The sequence below is a fragment of the Chrysemys picta genome, unplaced genomic scaffold (genome assembly GCF_011386835.1).
Source record: "Chrysemys picta bellii isolate R12L10 unplaced genomic scaffold, ASM1138683v2 scaf72, whole genome shotgun sequence".
Lineage (NCBI taxonomy): Eukaryota > Metazoa > Chordata > Testudines > Emydidae > Chrysemys > Chrysemys picta.
In genome coordinates this window covers 16,800-31,421 of record NW_027052779.1, presented here as the reverse complement: position 1 = coordinate 31,421, position 14,622 = coordinate 16,800, and the positions used below count along the sequence as shown (strand labels likewise).

The 14,622-nt window shown below is 51.5% G+C and overlaps 1 pseudogene; it reads right to left on the bottom strand.

The window, feature by feature from the left end:
- Positions 1 to 7,990: 7,990 nt before the first annotated feature.
- LOC112061197 (interferon-inducible GTPase 5-like) lies at positions 7,991 to 8,969 on the bottom strand (annotated as a pseudogene).
- Positions 8,970 to 14,622: the final 5,653 nt, after the last annotated feature.

Genomic DNA, 14,622 nt, shown 5'->3' with positions numbered 1-14,622 from the left:
GCTCTCACCCCCTTCAGGACCCCAATTTTGTGAGCATTCATGGCCTGCCATACAATTCCTATTCCCCAGTGTGGCCCTCAGGCCAAAAAGTTGGCCCACCCCTCCTCTAATAACACCAATCTCCCCACGGAGTTTCTTACAGACTGTGATCAAGGCACCTCTTAGCCTTCTCTTGGATAAACCAAACCAATCATGCTTTCAGGGTCAGACAGGTTTTCCAAACCCTGAACCATCCTTGTAGCTTTTTCAACACCCCTTTGGAAGGTGCAAACACCAGAACTGGACCCCTTATTCCAGCCGAGGACTCTAACTGGAGCTGCATCTGAAATCTGCCCGGATGATGAAGTCAGTGTGGTGTCTGGCAGTTTGTTTGTTATGGATAGAGCTCTGTGGCAATACAAAAATGTGACTCCATATCCGATGTGCACTCCGCAAAAATTATCTGTGGATATCCGCAGATATCAGGGGCTTTACAGGGTTTTACATCAAGGCAGGCTGAGGCTTCGAGGCACCCTCCACCCCCACCAGAGCTGGGCCAGGGAGAGCTGCATGGACAGCTGTGGGGAGACAGCGTGGAGTGTAGGGTGGGCTGGGCTCCCAGGCTGGGCTCCACGCTGGCCTGGCTGGGTGAGGGGGAAGATGACCTGGGGCTGCTCAGGTCCCCCGCCCAGGGCAGGTGGAGGGTTTGCAGCGGTTCCCCACAGCTGCCCACCCAGCTCTTCCATGGCCAGGCTGCAGCTCCAACCCCTTCCCTTCCCCAGCCACTGGAGCTGGGTGAGGGAGAGGGGACATGATAGCAGTTTTCAGGTATCTAAAAGGGTGTCATAAGGAGGAGGGAGAAAACTTGTTCACCTTAGCCTCTAAGGATAGAACAAGAAGCAATGGGCTTAAACTGCAGCAAGGGAGGTCTAGGTTGGACATTAGGAAAAAGTTCCTAACTGTTAGGGTGGTTAAACACTGGAATAAATTGCCTAGGGAGGTTGTGGAATCTCCATCTCTGGAGATATTTAAGAGTAGTTTAGATAAATGTCTATCAGGGATGATCTAGACAGTATTTGGTCTGCCATGAGGGCAGGGGACTGGACTCGATGACCTCTCGAGGTCCCTTCCAGTCCTGGAATCTATGAATCTATGAATCTGGTTCTATCAACGTAGGTCCCGCTGGGCTCCTCCATCCCTTCGGTATCTGAGCACCTTACAAACATGAATCTACTGGATCCCCGCACTGGGGCAAATCAGCTGTTGCTCCATTGGAGTCAATGGGGCCAGATCCCAGCTGGGGTCAGTCGGCTGTAGCTCCATTGCAGGTTAGAAGCTAAAGGCCTTGTCCTCATGGGAAAGTTTTTCGGTATCACCTAAGGTGTGAATTGAAACCGATAGAATGATCCTGGTGTAACCTCGTGTGTGGACGCTCTCACTCCGGCAGAACAGTGGCTTTCTTTCAGTTTCGTTGATGTCACTTGGGAGGGGGTTAAGCTGAGCCGGAGAATGTCACTGTTCTACCGGCACAAGAGCGTCCCTGGGGTAGGGGGTTAGAGCAGCGGACCCAGTACACCTGGCCTTTGAAGACAAGGCCTAAGAGCCTCATTAAAATCCTGCCCTGTGAATCTGACCAGTGGCATTTAGCTGCAATGCTGGGGCAGTGGTTTGCTGTGTGGGGTGTTTCACGCTGACCAGTATCATCTGTTTGTTTCCTTGCACTTTTTCTTGGCCTGTTTGTTGAATCAACCTATTGCCAATAGTCTTACACTTAGATTGAAAACTCTTCTGGGAGGGTCTGACTTTGTGTTATATCTTCGTACAGCGCCTGGCACAATGGGGCCCTAGTTTCTATTTGCTACCGTAATACAAACAACTCACAATGATTGGCCGAGTACCATGTGCCATCGCTGTATCAACAGGCTGACAGTCAGTATCCATTCTAATCACAGCGTCTTGCCATCATGTGACACTTTATTGACTCATTCACTCCCTGCCACAGATCATGTTTAACGTAATAACACCATTAGATTCCACCCCTGCCAGTCAGCGTGTATCCGCATTTATCTTCATTCCCCAATCTCGGTATTTGTTGCCTTTGGATTGACTGTCACCGCGCTGGTTTAATAAAGGTGCATTAAACACACGCCACTGCCTGCAGCTTCTTGGGCATCTCTCTGGCTTCAGATATGGGGATCTCACTGGTATCCACAGTCGCGCTCGGCAGTGGAAAGAGCCCTCAGTATCACTGCCATACACAGCTGGGAACGTGCACCCAGAACTAGAGCCCTGCAAAGCCATAGGGATCCACTGTATATCTTGGACCATTTTTGTGATACCGGGGTGGATGCGAATAGAAATTTTGTATCCACACAGGGCTCTGACAGTAAAAGCCGTGCGGGAAGCTGTGAGGAAGCGGTGTGCGCTGGGCAGGATATCTGGGGGGCAGGAGATCTGGGGGGCAGGGTTCAGGGATGCTGGGCGAGGGCTGCTCAGGCCTACCGCCCAGGGCAAGTGGAGGGATTGAGACTCCCCACAGCTGCCAGTGCAGCTCTCCTTGGCCCAGCACCATCATTGATCCACATCGGGCGACACAGTGGCCACACTTTGAACTGCGGCCTCTATCGGGTCGAGCGGGATCCACGCACAGGGGATTCCCAGACCCAACTACTCTTGCCCCGATGCCACCAGCGCGCCATCATGAAACTAGACAATGACATCCTGGCAGCCGGACACTTGGGCCACGAGAAGGCTCTGTCCCAAATATTGATGCTCTTCTTCTGGCCTGTTTATACCAGGATGTGAGGAACTACTATAAGTCTTGTCTGGAATGCCAGTTGGCTGTTCCTCCGCAGAACCCCAAGGCATCCCTGGTTCCCATGCCCTTTGTCGAAACCCCCTTTGAGCATGTGGCCATGGACCTGGTGGGCCCCCTCCTAGAAAGCATCACCGGGTTTCAGTATGTATTGGTCATGGTGGATTATGCTACCCATTTCCCAGAGGCAGTACCCCTCCGGAGCATCACGGCCCGCACCATCGTGAGTGAGCTCATGAAGGTCTTCGCTCGTGTAGGCCTGCCCTTCTCACAGACCAGGGCACCAACTTTACTTCCCGGCTGTTGTGACAGGTGTGTGAGCTTCTGGGGATCAAGGAACTGCGCACCTCGGTCTACCATCCACAAACCGACGGTTTGGTCGAACGGTTTAACCAGCCCCTAAAGGACATGTTACGCAAGTTTTCCCCAGAAGACCTCTGCCGATGGGACCAGCTACTCCCACCTCTGCTCCTGGAGGTTCGGGAGGTGCCCCAGTCCTCTACAAAGTTTTCCCCTTTCGAGCTGTTATATGGTCGCCGCTCACGAGGGCTGTTGGACCTAATGAGGGAGACATGGGAGCAAGCCCCGTCGCCTACCCAGGGCCTCTTGAAATATGTACTCCAGCTCCTGGAACAACTTACTCAGGCTGGGGCCCTGGCTTGGGAAAATTTGAAGGCCACCCAAGAAGCTCAAGCCCAGACCTACAACCGGGACTCACGGACCCGCGACTTCCAACCTGGTGATCGGGTTTTACTCCTCCTACCCTCAAGTGAGTCAAAGCTACTGGCCTGCTGGCAAGGGCCTTATGAGGTAGTCTGAAAGGTTGGGCCTGTCACGTCTGAGATCAACCAGCCCGGCCAGTGCAAGAAAACTCAACGGTACCACGTCAACCTCCTCAAACCCTGGCGGGAGTGAGGGGGATTCTTTATTAACCCTTACCCACTGGAACCCAAGCCGTAACATGTCCGGCGGACCCCGCAGGACCCCAGCTTGGGGAGACACTGACTGAGGAGCAACTTAAGCAGACCCAGTGTCTCCTACAAACGTTCCCGTGAACTTTCACAGCCCAACCAGGATACGCAACCCTCATCCATCATACTATTCAGACGGAGTCTGGGGTGGTGATCCGGGGCGCGACCAGGCCCTTAGAATCATAGAATCATAGATTATCAGGGCTGGAAGGGACCTCAGGAGTTCATCTAGTCCAACCCCCTGCTCAAAGCAGGACCAATTCCCAAATAAATCATCCCAGCCAGGGCTTTGTCAAGCCTGACCTTAAAAATCTCTAATGAAGGAGATTCCACCACCTCCCTAGGCAACCCATTCCAGTACTTCACCACCCTCCTAGTGAAAAAGTGTTTCCTAATATACAACCTAAACCTCCCCAACTGCACTTTGAGACCATTACTCCTTGTTCTGTCATCAGGTACCACTGAGAACAGTCTAGATCCATCCTCTTTGGAACCCATTTTCAGGTAGTTGAAAGCAGGTATCAAATCCCCCCTCATTCTTCTCTTCTGCAGACTAAACAATCCCAGTTCCCTCAGCCTCTTCTCATAAGTCATGTGCTCCAGCCCCCTAATCATTTTTGTTGCCCTCCACTGGACTCTTTCCAATTTTTCCACATCCTTCTTGTAGTGTGGGGCTCAAAACTGGACACAGTACTCCAGATGAGGCCTCACCAATGTCGAATAGAAGGGAACGATCACGTCCCTCAATCTGCTGGCAATGCCCCTACTTATACAGCCCAAAATGCCGTTAGCCTTCTTGGCAACAAGGGCACACTGTTGACTTATATCCAGCTTCTCGTCCACTGTAACCCCTAGGTCCTTTTTTGCAGAACTGCTTCCTAGCCATTTGGTCCCTAGTCTGTAACAATGCATGGGATTCTTCCGTCCTCAGTGCAGGACTCTGCACTTGTCCTTGTTGAACCTCATCAGGTTTCTTTTGGCCCAATCCTCTAATTTGTCTAGGTCCCTCTGTATCCTGTCCCTACCCTCCAGCATATCTACCACTCCTCCCAGTTTAGTGTCATCTGCAAACTTGCTGAGAGTGCAGTCCACGCCATCCTCCAGATCATTAATGAAGATATTGAACAAAACCAGCCCCAGGACCGACTCCTGGGGCACTCCACTTGAAACCGGCTGCCAACTAGACATGGAGCAGTTGATCACTACCCGTTGAGCCCAACGTTCTAGCCAGCTGTCTATCCACCTTATAGTCCATTCATCCAGCCCGTACTTTTTTAACTTGCTGGCAAGAATACTGTGGGAGACTGTATCAAAAGCTTTGCTAAAGTCAAGGAATAACACATCCACTGCTTTCCCCTCATCCACAGACCCAGTTATCTCCTCATAGAAGGCAATTAGGTTAGTCAGGCATGACTTACCCTTGGTGAATCCATGCTGACTATTCCTGATCACTTTTCTCTCCTCTAAGTGCTTCAGAATTGATTCCTTGAGGACCTGCTCCATGATTTTTCCAGGGACTGAGGTGACGCTGACTGGCCTGTAGTTCCCTGGATCCTCCTTCTTCCCTTTTTTAAAGATGGGCACTACATAGCCTTTTTCCAATCATCCGGGACCTCCCCCGATTGCCATGAGTTTTCAAAGATAATGGCCAATGGCTCTACAATCACATCCACCAACTCCTTTAGCACCCTCAGATGCAGTGCATCTGGCCCCATGGATTTGTGCTCATCCAGTTTTTCTAAATAGTCCCGAACCACTTCTTTCTCCACAGAGGGCTGGTCACCTTCTCCCCATGCTGTGCTGCCCAGTGCAGCAGTCTGGGAGCTGACCTTGTTCATGAAGACAGAGGCAAAAAAATCATTGAGTACATTAGCTTTTTCCACATCCTCTGTCACTAGGTTGCCTCCCTCATTCAGTAAGGGGCCCACACTTTCCTTGACTTTCTTCTTGTTGCTAACATACCTGAAGAAACCCTTTTTGTTACTCTTAACATCTCTTGCTAGCTGCAACTCCAAGTGTGATTTGGCCTTCCTGATTTCACTCTTGCATGCCTGAGCAATATTTTTATACTCCTCCCTGGTCATTTGTCCAATCTTCCACTTCTTGTAAGCTGGTCACCTGCCATATTTACTGTTCTTTCTACACATCACATGCGGCAGGTCATTGAAGAAGAAGCACAGGCCGTGATGGACCTGGGAGTCATCGAACCATTGCAGAGCAAATGGCGCAGCCCGGTAGTACTTGTACCTAAGCCCAATGGCATGCAATGGTTCTGCATTTATTTCTGAAGCATCAATGCCATCTCAAGGTTCAATGCGTATCTGATGCCCCAGGTAGATGAACTGCTGGGCCGGTTAGGAGAGGCCCGCTTCATCACCACCCTTGATCTGAGCAGGGTGTACTTGCAGATCCCCCTCGATCCTGCTCCTGGGAAAAGACCACGTTTGCCACCCCCACGGGCCGGTATCAGTTTACTTGGATGCCCTTTGGCCTCCATGGGGCCCCGGCAATGTTTCAATGGCTGATGGACCGCCTCCTCCAACCCCATCGAGACTACCTTGATGATTTGGTTTATTGCCGCCATTGGGCGGGTGGCAGGGTTAACGGCCAATGCAAGGAAGTGCCACATTGGCTGGCAAGAGACTACCTATCTGGGGTATACCATCGGGAAAGGACAAGTGAAGCCCCTCGTGGGGAAGGTTCAGGCCATCACAACCTGCCCACCGCCCACCACGAAGCGCCAGGTGCACCAGTTCCTGGGACTTGCTGGCTATTATCAGCGGTTCATTCCCCTATTCACATTGATCGCAGCCCCCTTGACCAGGCTTTTGACCAAGGACATCCCCCGGCTTGGTCAGCCCACTTTGGACCTGAGAGTGCAATGACGCATTTCAGACACTCAAAGAAAGCCTCTGCCATGAACCGGTCCCATATAGCCCCGATTTCGACCAGGAGTTCGTCCTCCAGACGGACGCATCGGAGGTAGGACTTGAGGCCATCCTGTGCCAAGAAGTGGATGGGGAAGAATATCCAGTCATGTACATTAGCCGGAAGTTGTTTTTCCAGGAGAAGAACTACGCGGTGATGGAGAAGGAGGCCATTGCAGTAAAGTGGCCTTGCGATGCCTTGCGTTACTATGTCCTCGGAGTCTCGTTCACGTTGGTCACCGATCACGCTGCACTCCAGTGGTTGGCCCGAATGAAGGATAATAATATGAGACTACAGCGTTGGTACCTGGTGCTACAGCCCTATGCCTTTACGGTTTGCCATAGGGCTGGGAAGAACCACGCAAATGCAGACTTTCTGTCCCATTTGGGAGGCATGGAAGGGTCTGGCCCTGATGAATGGGAGCCAGACTTGAGTGGGGGTGGGTAGCGAGGCGGTGTGGTTCCCCGCTGCCCCGGAGAGGGACAAGCCCCTCCGGATGCCAAAGTGGGTGGAGCCAGTGGAGCCTGTGCCCGCCCCCCAGAGGTCAAAGCTCAGGACAGGAATTATAAAAGCCCAACCCCAGGGCTCAGAAGGGGTCTGGCCGCCTGAGAAGCCAGACGCCTGTGGCCTAGCTCCCGCTGGGGAGACTCCTGCAGCCTGTGACCGATCCGACGACTGGCCAAACCAGTCCCCGGGGAAGCTGTTAAGCCTACCAGTGAGAAGCAACCCAGAGGAGCTGCCAAGCCTACCGCTCACCGGGTACACTGAGGAGCCCATGGTGCTTGATTCCATGGAGGACACCATCCAGACGCAGGTACCTCTAGAGGGGGAGGTAGGAAGTAGCCCGGGGGCAGCCGACCCTAGTCTGGCTGCGGCACACCCAGAGTCGATGTCAGTGTGTTGTGGCCAGGATCCCCACTGACACAGCAGCAGGCCATCTGCCGCTGTTAGGGCCCCGGGCTGGGACGCAGTGGAGTGGGTGGGCCTGCATTCCCCCTGCCACCCAATGTGTGGGTGACAGTCTCCCCCTCTCCTCAGGTCCCTCGAAGCCAGTGCCTGGGCCTCCTGAACTCATTTGTTTGCTCAGCCCCTGCATAAAGGCCTGAGCCATAGACTCTCTACTTCCCCGCTCTGAACTAGGCCTGAGTCTGCAGAATAGCGTTGTTAATTGGTTTCTACAGTTGCCGCGGCGTGAAAGCCCATGGCCAGGCTAGTTCCCCTAAAATAACCCGACTGACGTAGCAAGGCGGTGTGGTTGCCCACCGCCCTGGAGAGGGACGACCCCAACTGAACCCTTCTACAGGGTCGTTCCCAAGGACATCATCATGGCTGTCAGCTCCCCCACGGTCTTCCCAACCCACTGAGCGAGAGCAGAGAGGGACCTGTCGTCCACGCCAAATCTGCGGTAGTATCGGAACGGGCATTTCCTGAAGATGAAGAAGGTGCACAAGAAAGAAAGGCCTGGGACAGGAACGGCAGCAAGAAGACATAAGACATGGGCTATTTTCCAAATCTCCCTAGTGAGGTGGCTTTCTTCTGGTTGATGATGGGCGAGGTGACAGCAGGCAGGCTAAGCAGGAAGGCGTGTCTCTTCAGGCTCTGCAGCTCCATCTGCAAAGTTTGTCGCAGGAGGGGAAAATTGTAGCGGTTGGGTTCCCAGCTGGACATGACAAAAGCCTGTGGGTGGCCCACTCCTTCAGCAGCTACGCCTCTCCTGCAATCCTTCCTGATCTGCTCCAGGATCCTCTCCTCGTTGTAGCTGGAGGGACGCTGCCTCCTGGAAATGTCCAGGTCCATGTCGGCTTTGGAGCGCACAAAGTAGAACCTCTTGCCCATTCTCTGGATCTCACGGACCAGCCTGGCGTGGTCGGAGTGGAAGCGCTGGGAGCCAACGATGATGAAGATCTCCAATCAGCTCAAATTGAGCTGCTCACAGTAGGTGTCTAGAGGGAAATAGGACGTGCCCACCCCTGGCAGGTCCCAGAGGGTGACACCTTGAAGGATGGCATCCTGATAAGCCATCAGATCTGTCACGGTATCGAGCATCCCAGTTTCAGCAGCGCCTTCATCACCAGCACATAGCCCCGCATGGCATTGATGAGGGAGGACTTCCCGGACCCCCCTGTGATAGCGATGTGGAGGGTGTGGCTGTTAAACGACTCCAGTGTTCTCTCCTGCACATTAGAAATCGCATCTGTCAGGCTCCCTTGATAGACAACGTCTTTGAACCCATCGAGAGCCATGGTGCTCAATCTGTGGCAGAGAAGAAGAAACATTTTAGCTCCTAGTTAATGCTAGCCCCGGAAAATCCTGCACCAAAGGCACAGTGTCAAGCCCTCGAAAGTTAGGAAAAGGCACATTTATGGTGGCCCATGCAACCTTAACTCTGCCCTTTGCATTTCCAACCCGTGCACTGAATGAGTCTGGGGCAGTGTGGAAAAAACAGGAGTTGTTTGGTTTTAATCATTATTTATTATTTTTAGTATAGTGCATAGGAACCCTGACTGAAATCGGGACTCCATTGTGCCAGGTGCTGTACAGACTGTGACCGAGTTCGGGGCCCGTCGTGCCAGGTGCTACACAGACCCTGACCGAGATCAGGGCCCCCGTTGTGCCAGGAGCTGCACAGATCCTGGCTGAGATCAGGGCCCCGTCATGCCAGGTGCTGCACCGACCCTGGCTGAGATCAGGGTCTCCATTGTTTACATGTTAGTTTGAACATTCCCCGCAAAGCTCAGATGTGGATTGGCATCTCCCAAAGTTCATTGTCAGTTAAGTGTTTCTTGATTGGGCACTTACTGAGAATAGTCCCTTCTCAACAGGATGACCAAATGCTTCACTGAGGCTACTTGGAATCAAATACATTTGAGATAAAAGTACACAGCCCAATTTCAAAACTTCACATACAGAAATGATACCAACATACAGCTAGCATAATTACAACCAGCAAATCATAACCTCTTCATAGACACCCCACAAGACAACCTTTGTACAATATTTGCTTAAAATATATAACTGGTTGCAACAATCTATATGGTCACAGTTTATGTCAATAACATCACAGAGTGTGGCCCTCAATCTCTGGGTGACTCAGTCCCCAGCCTGTAGATTGGGGGCAGCACTGGACTACCTCACAGGGCTGCTGGGAGTATAAAATCCAATGAGGCTTGTGAGGTGCTCAGACACTATTGTGGTGAGGGCCGTGTAAGGCCCCGGACAGATCCACTCACCCCCCCTTGCTGCCCACCCACCGCTGGGCAGGATGCTGAGATGAGGGAGAGAAGAAAATCCTCATTCCAATGGCAGAAGCATGTGATCCAGCTAGAAACTGGCTGAACGTCCAATCAGGGCCTGGTTTGGGCGAATAGTTTCTCAGTAACATAAACTTGGAGCTCCCAGAGGTGAGGAGGGGACTCGTGACACAGTTTTGACACAGTCCAGAGTCACACGGGGTGAACTGTTCAGTAACAGGACCCACAGTGATAGAGCTACCTAAGTATAGTGTAACAAATCTGTGTCCTGCAGTCAACAGACACAGCTACTCTATAGCTCACACGTACTTGTGGGGAGACAGGACAAGAAACTCAGCTCCTTCAGCTCCAAATCCCAGGCCTTAATGAGCAGCAGTATCAGGCCCCTTATCCTGTGTGTGGGCTGCAGTCACATGAAGGCACTGTGATCTCTCTTACACACACGCACAGCTGGTACTTTACAGGAGCCTCGTGCCACTTTGTTCTGCTCGTATGGATTCCACTCATCACTAGCACAGCCTCAGTCTTTGCCCAGAGAAGTCTGATCAGTCTCGTCTGTAAAGCCAATCGCGGCACTTCGGTGGCAGCTCAATCGCGCTGCTTCATTCTTCGGCGGCAATTTGGTGGTGGGCCTTTTGCTCCCTCTCTTCCCCTTCAGCAGCACTTCGGCGGCAGGTCAAAGAGGAAGAGAGGAACTGAGGGATCTGCCACTGAATTACCGCTGAAGATGCGGATGTGCTGCCCCTTCCCAATGGCCGCCCCAAGCACCTGCTTCCTTCGCTGGTGCCTAGAGCCAGCCCTGCAAACAGGTCCAAAGTCAGGCCTAGCATGAGCAGAGGCAACTCCCATTGATCTGAGCTGTTTGATGCAGCACCTTGTGCAGAGTCTCCAGACCTCAGCCACTGGTCCCCGTGAGCTCGTATGTCCCCATTTACTAACCACTGTGGCCCTGGTCAGGAAATTAGAGCAGTTAGAGAAAAAAAGCAAAGGCTGGTGACAATCATTACACTTACTGCTGGACACGTAAATGTGAAACAAGTCAGTATTTGGTGGTGCACATTTTTGATGCTGTTCATGCAAAGGGAAGATAACAGACTGGCATCTGTTATCAGAGGGGCAGAGTTAAGGAGATCCGGTACCTTGCTTTTGAAATACAACCTTCCTTCTCCATTGACAAGCCTCCCTAGTGTTCAGGAGGTATTTTGAGGTCTCTCTCTGTTGGAACAAGGGCTGCTAAGTATTTGAATAAAATCAAAGGCTGGGTGCCCAGCAGTCATTTGACACCCTGCACTAAGGGCATCAAAGCCAGTGACCCACCGTAGCAGCATAAATTCCAAAGCTAGGAATGCTGGGAATTAGACTTTACCTGATCTTTGGTGCTGAGGACATACTTGCAATGGGTATGTAGACACCCAACAACGCAGACAGGTGCCTGGGGGGATTTTCAAAAGCACCTGGCAGGTTAGGTGCCTAACACCCAATGGGAATATCCCACAAGGAACCTATCTGCTTCTTCAGTGCCTAAATAACTTGGAAAAATTTGTCACTGGCCCAAGAGCATGCAGAGTACACAGCTGAATTCAGGTCACCGGGCTCCAAGGCTCACAGCCAAACCACTGGAACAGCTTTCGTCCCAGTTTTGAATTGCACTCTCTGTTTTTTTGCTACGAAGTGCTAAAAACACCCCACCTCCTCCAATAAAAGAAATGTTTACCCCTGCTGAACCCCTCTCCTTTTTAGTGTGTTGTCACTCAGGATCCCTTTGTCAGATTCATTTAAAATTCTATTGTAAATTTCTACCTTAAGCCCAGATGCAACATGCCAGTTTTGAGAGGCAAGGTGGGTGAGGTGATATATTTTATTGGACCAACTTCTGGTGGTGGAGGAGACCAGCTTTCCCGCTGCACAGAGCTCTTCTGCAGGTCAGGGGTAGTTTTGAGGGAGATGTGACCTGTTGGCCCTTATTCACCCCAATGTTACCCCAGTTTTACATTGGAATGGCTCACACTGACGTAAAACTGGACTAACACAATTGTTTATTAGACCTTTTGTGTGTGTTTTAGAAGGGGTCAAAATCAGGCTTGTAATGGAAATTCAGCCAGAACCTTAACAATGGGATTGCTCCCTAGCTAGGAGCCCCACCAGCAGAGGGTGCTGTCCAGGGGAGGTGCACACATTTATCTCCATTTGCTCCCAGGCACTAACACCCTGGGTATATAGGTAGGGCTACAAATTCAATTCTATTAACAAGAGGTCAGATACCCAGGATCAATCAGGTTACTAATCAGAGATTATTGGTCAAAGATTAATCAGCTCGATACAGGAGTGTAAATACATCACGGATGCGGGGAACTGGTACTGCAGCCTGAACCATTCCAACTACCTGTCGGAAAATCCCCCCTTTATAGACCAGGCTTGTGTATGACAAAGGGGCGCTGAACATTCCTTTCTTGTGACCGATTGACCAGTGGAATTCCTTTAATGGCAGCTACACTTACATAATTGATCCATTAAAGGCATGTCCACAAGTCATCATTTCATCAATCATAGATCAACACCTAACAACTGTAACAGAGATGGCAATATCCTGGACGAAGTTTATTGAGTTAAGTTTATTGTCTTTTGAGTCTGTTGTATGAAATGCAGTTATTCATAGATCCACGTGGATCAGGGATTGTCTGTATCTGCATGAGGTGGGGTAACTACAGTTCCTGAGAAAAGTGGAGATGTTTTGGCAAAGTCAGTCAGTTTGTAACGTGTCCAGAGCAGCACCGCCACCTGTAGAAGTTGGCATTCATTGGTTCAAAGTGGATTCTCCAGGGAGCAAAAGACAAAGAAAGAATTTTGGGATAAATAACCTGAGTTTTCACTGACTCTGGGCCTTCTTTCAGATCCAGGAAATGGACAGCAGCTCTGGTCCAAGGGTTTCCCAATCCTTAGGGAAGGGCTGCAAGGACTGGGCCGGCTGAGGCCCGTAAGACTCAGGGCTTATTCTGAGCAAAAGCTGTTATGAGTTTGTGACCCCAGAGAAACCCGTGGGTGGGGTTTGAAGGGCTGCTCCCAGCCAGAGCTCAGCTCCTGTTGGAGTTGGGGGATCTCTGGTGAGCTTATTAGCATGCGTGTAGGTGCATTTATTGTTTTTAATATGGTTTATCTGTATCGTATTTAGCTTAAGAATAAATGTGCCTGCTTAGAAAGAGCTTTGTGGTAACATAACTGCAGCAATTACACTGTTTACCATCTCTGAAGAGGAAGCAAACAGGCCTGCTTAGGCAGTCTGTCCTGTGGGGACGGGGAGAGCTTTGCAGCCGATCTGTGACTTGCTACCTTCACTTTCGATATGAATCAGATCAATATCTCTGCTCAGTATATAAGGACGAGACGTGTGTGTCTGTGTGTGAAGAGATCACAGCTGGACACTGGCCCATCTGTTCTACTTCAATAAAACTCAGAAGAACTGAAGTGTTTCAGGACTAACGGTGAGAGATTCTTTTCTGGGTTGCGGCTTGTTAAACCATAGGTGCAACCAGGAGGGGAGGAGGGTGTAATGGAGGGTGACTTTCCTTCCACAGGTTAGTCGGGGGCACTGTGCTGCAAGGAGCAGGTCAGGGGCTAATTAGGCGGTGCTGTGTTTCTGGGAGTGGGGCAGGGTCTCAGTAGGGGGCGCTGTGCTCAGAGGAGAGGTTGGTGATCTCACAGGGGGCACAATGCCCCAGGGAAGGTGGCTGGATGCTCAGGTGGGAGCACTGGACTGCAGGGAGCCGCTGACATGTTAATTAGGGGAGTTGCGCTGCAGGGAGCAGGGTGGTGGGCATCAGTTACGGGCATCATGTTGCATGGAGTGGAGTGAGGGCTCAATAGGGGGCGCTGTTCTGCAAGGAGCTGGGCGGGGGGGCTCAGTCTGGGGGGCCTGCGGTGGAGCGGGGGGCTCAGTATAGGTGCTGTGCTGCAGGGAGGCAGGGCTCAGAAGAAGTTTGGGAAGGTCAGGAGGGGGCGCTGTGGTGCAGGGGGTGGGCAGGGATTTATTAAGCAGCAAAAACCTCCATTAACACAGAGAAAAGGTGCCCAGTGATACCTTGGGCCCTTCCAGAATGTCAAGTTCAGGAAAACTCAAATATCTGAAGACCATGAAATGCAGCGTTAAGGTAAATGCTTTATCATAGCTCTGCCCCCCCGCCACCACCCTTACCTTCACCCGACGCTGCCAATAGACCCTGGGACTTGTCTGTGTGAACTCCAGCTGCAGTCACTGTGTGAGGTGTAGCTATCCTGAATGAGGGAAGAATTAGCTGCAGCAGATTAGAGAACTGTGATTTTGACCTGAGGAGATCTGGGTCTGATTCCCCCAGGTGTGTGATCAAAGGAACGAGGTGCCCATGGACCCTTGAGGTTCCAGTCTGCATCGTTTCCATACAGGATTGAGCAGGTTGGATCAGTAGCAGGGCACTGGGGTCTTCTTGCCATGGGGATTATCAGCAGCGAGGTGGGAGATGAGCGCAGGCTGTGCATTTAGTGATGAGCAGGGGAAAGGACACGTCTAGGTGCTGTCCTGTGTGGTAGGGTGAAGGGGCTGGAAAAGGGGATGACATGGTTTGAATGTTACAGGTGTGGTGTTCTGTCAAGGAGCAGGTCAGTGTCTCAGTATAGGACAAGAGCAGGTAGCGCCAGTGAATAACAC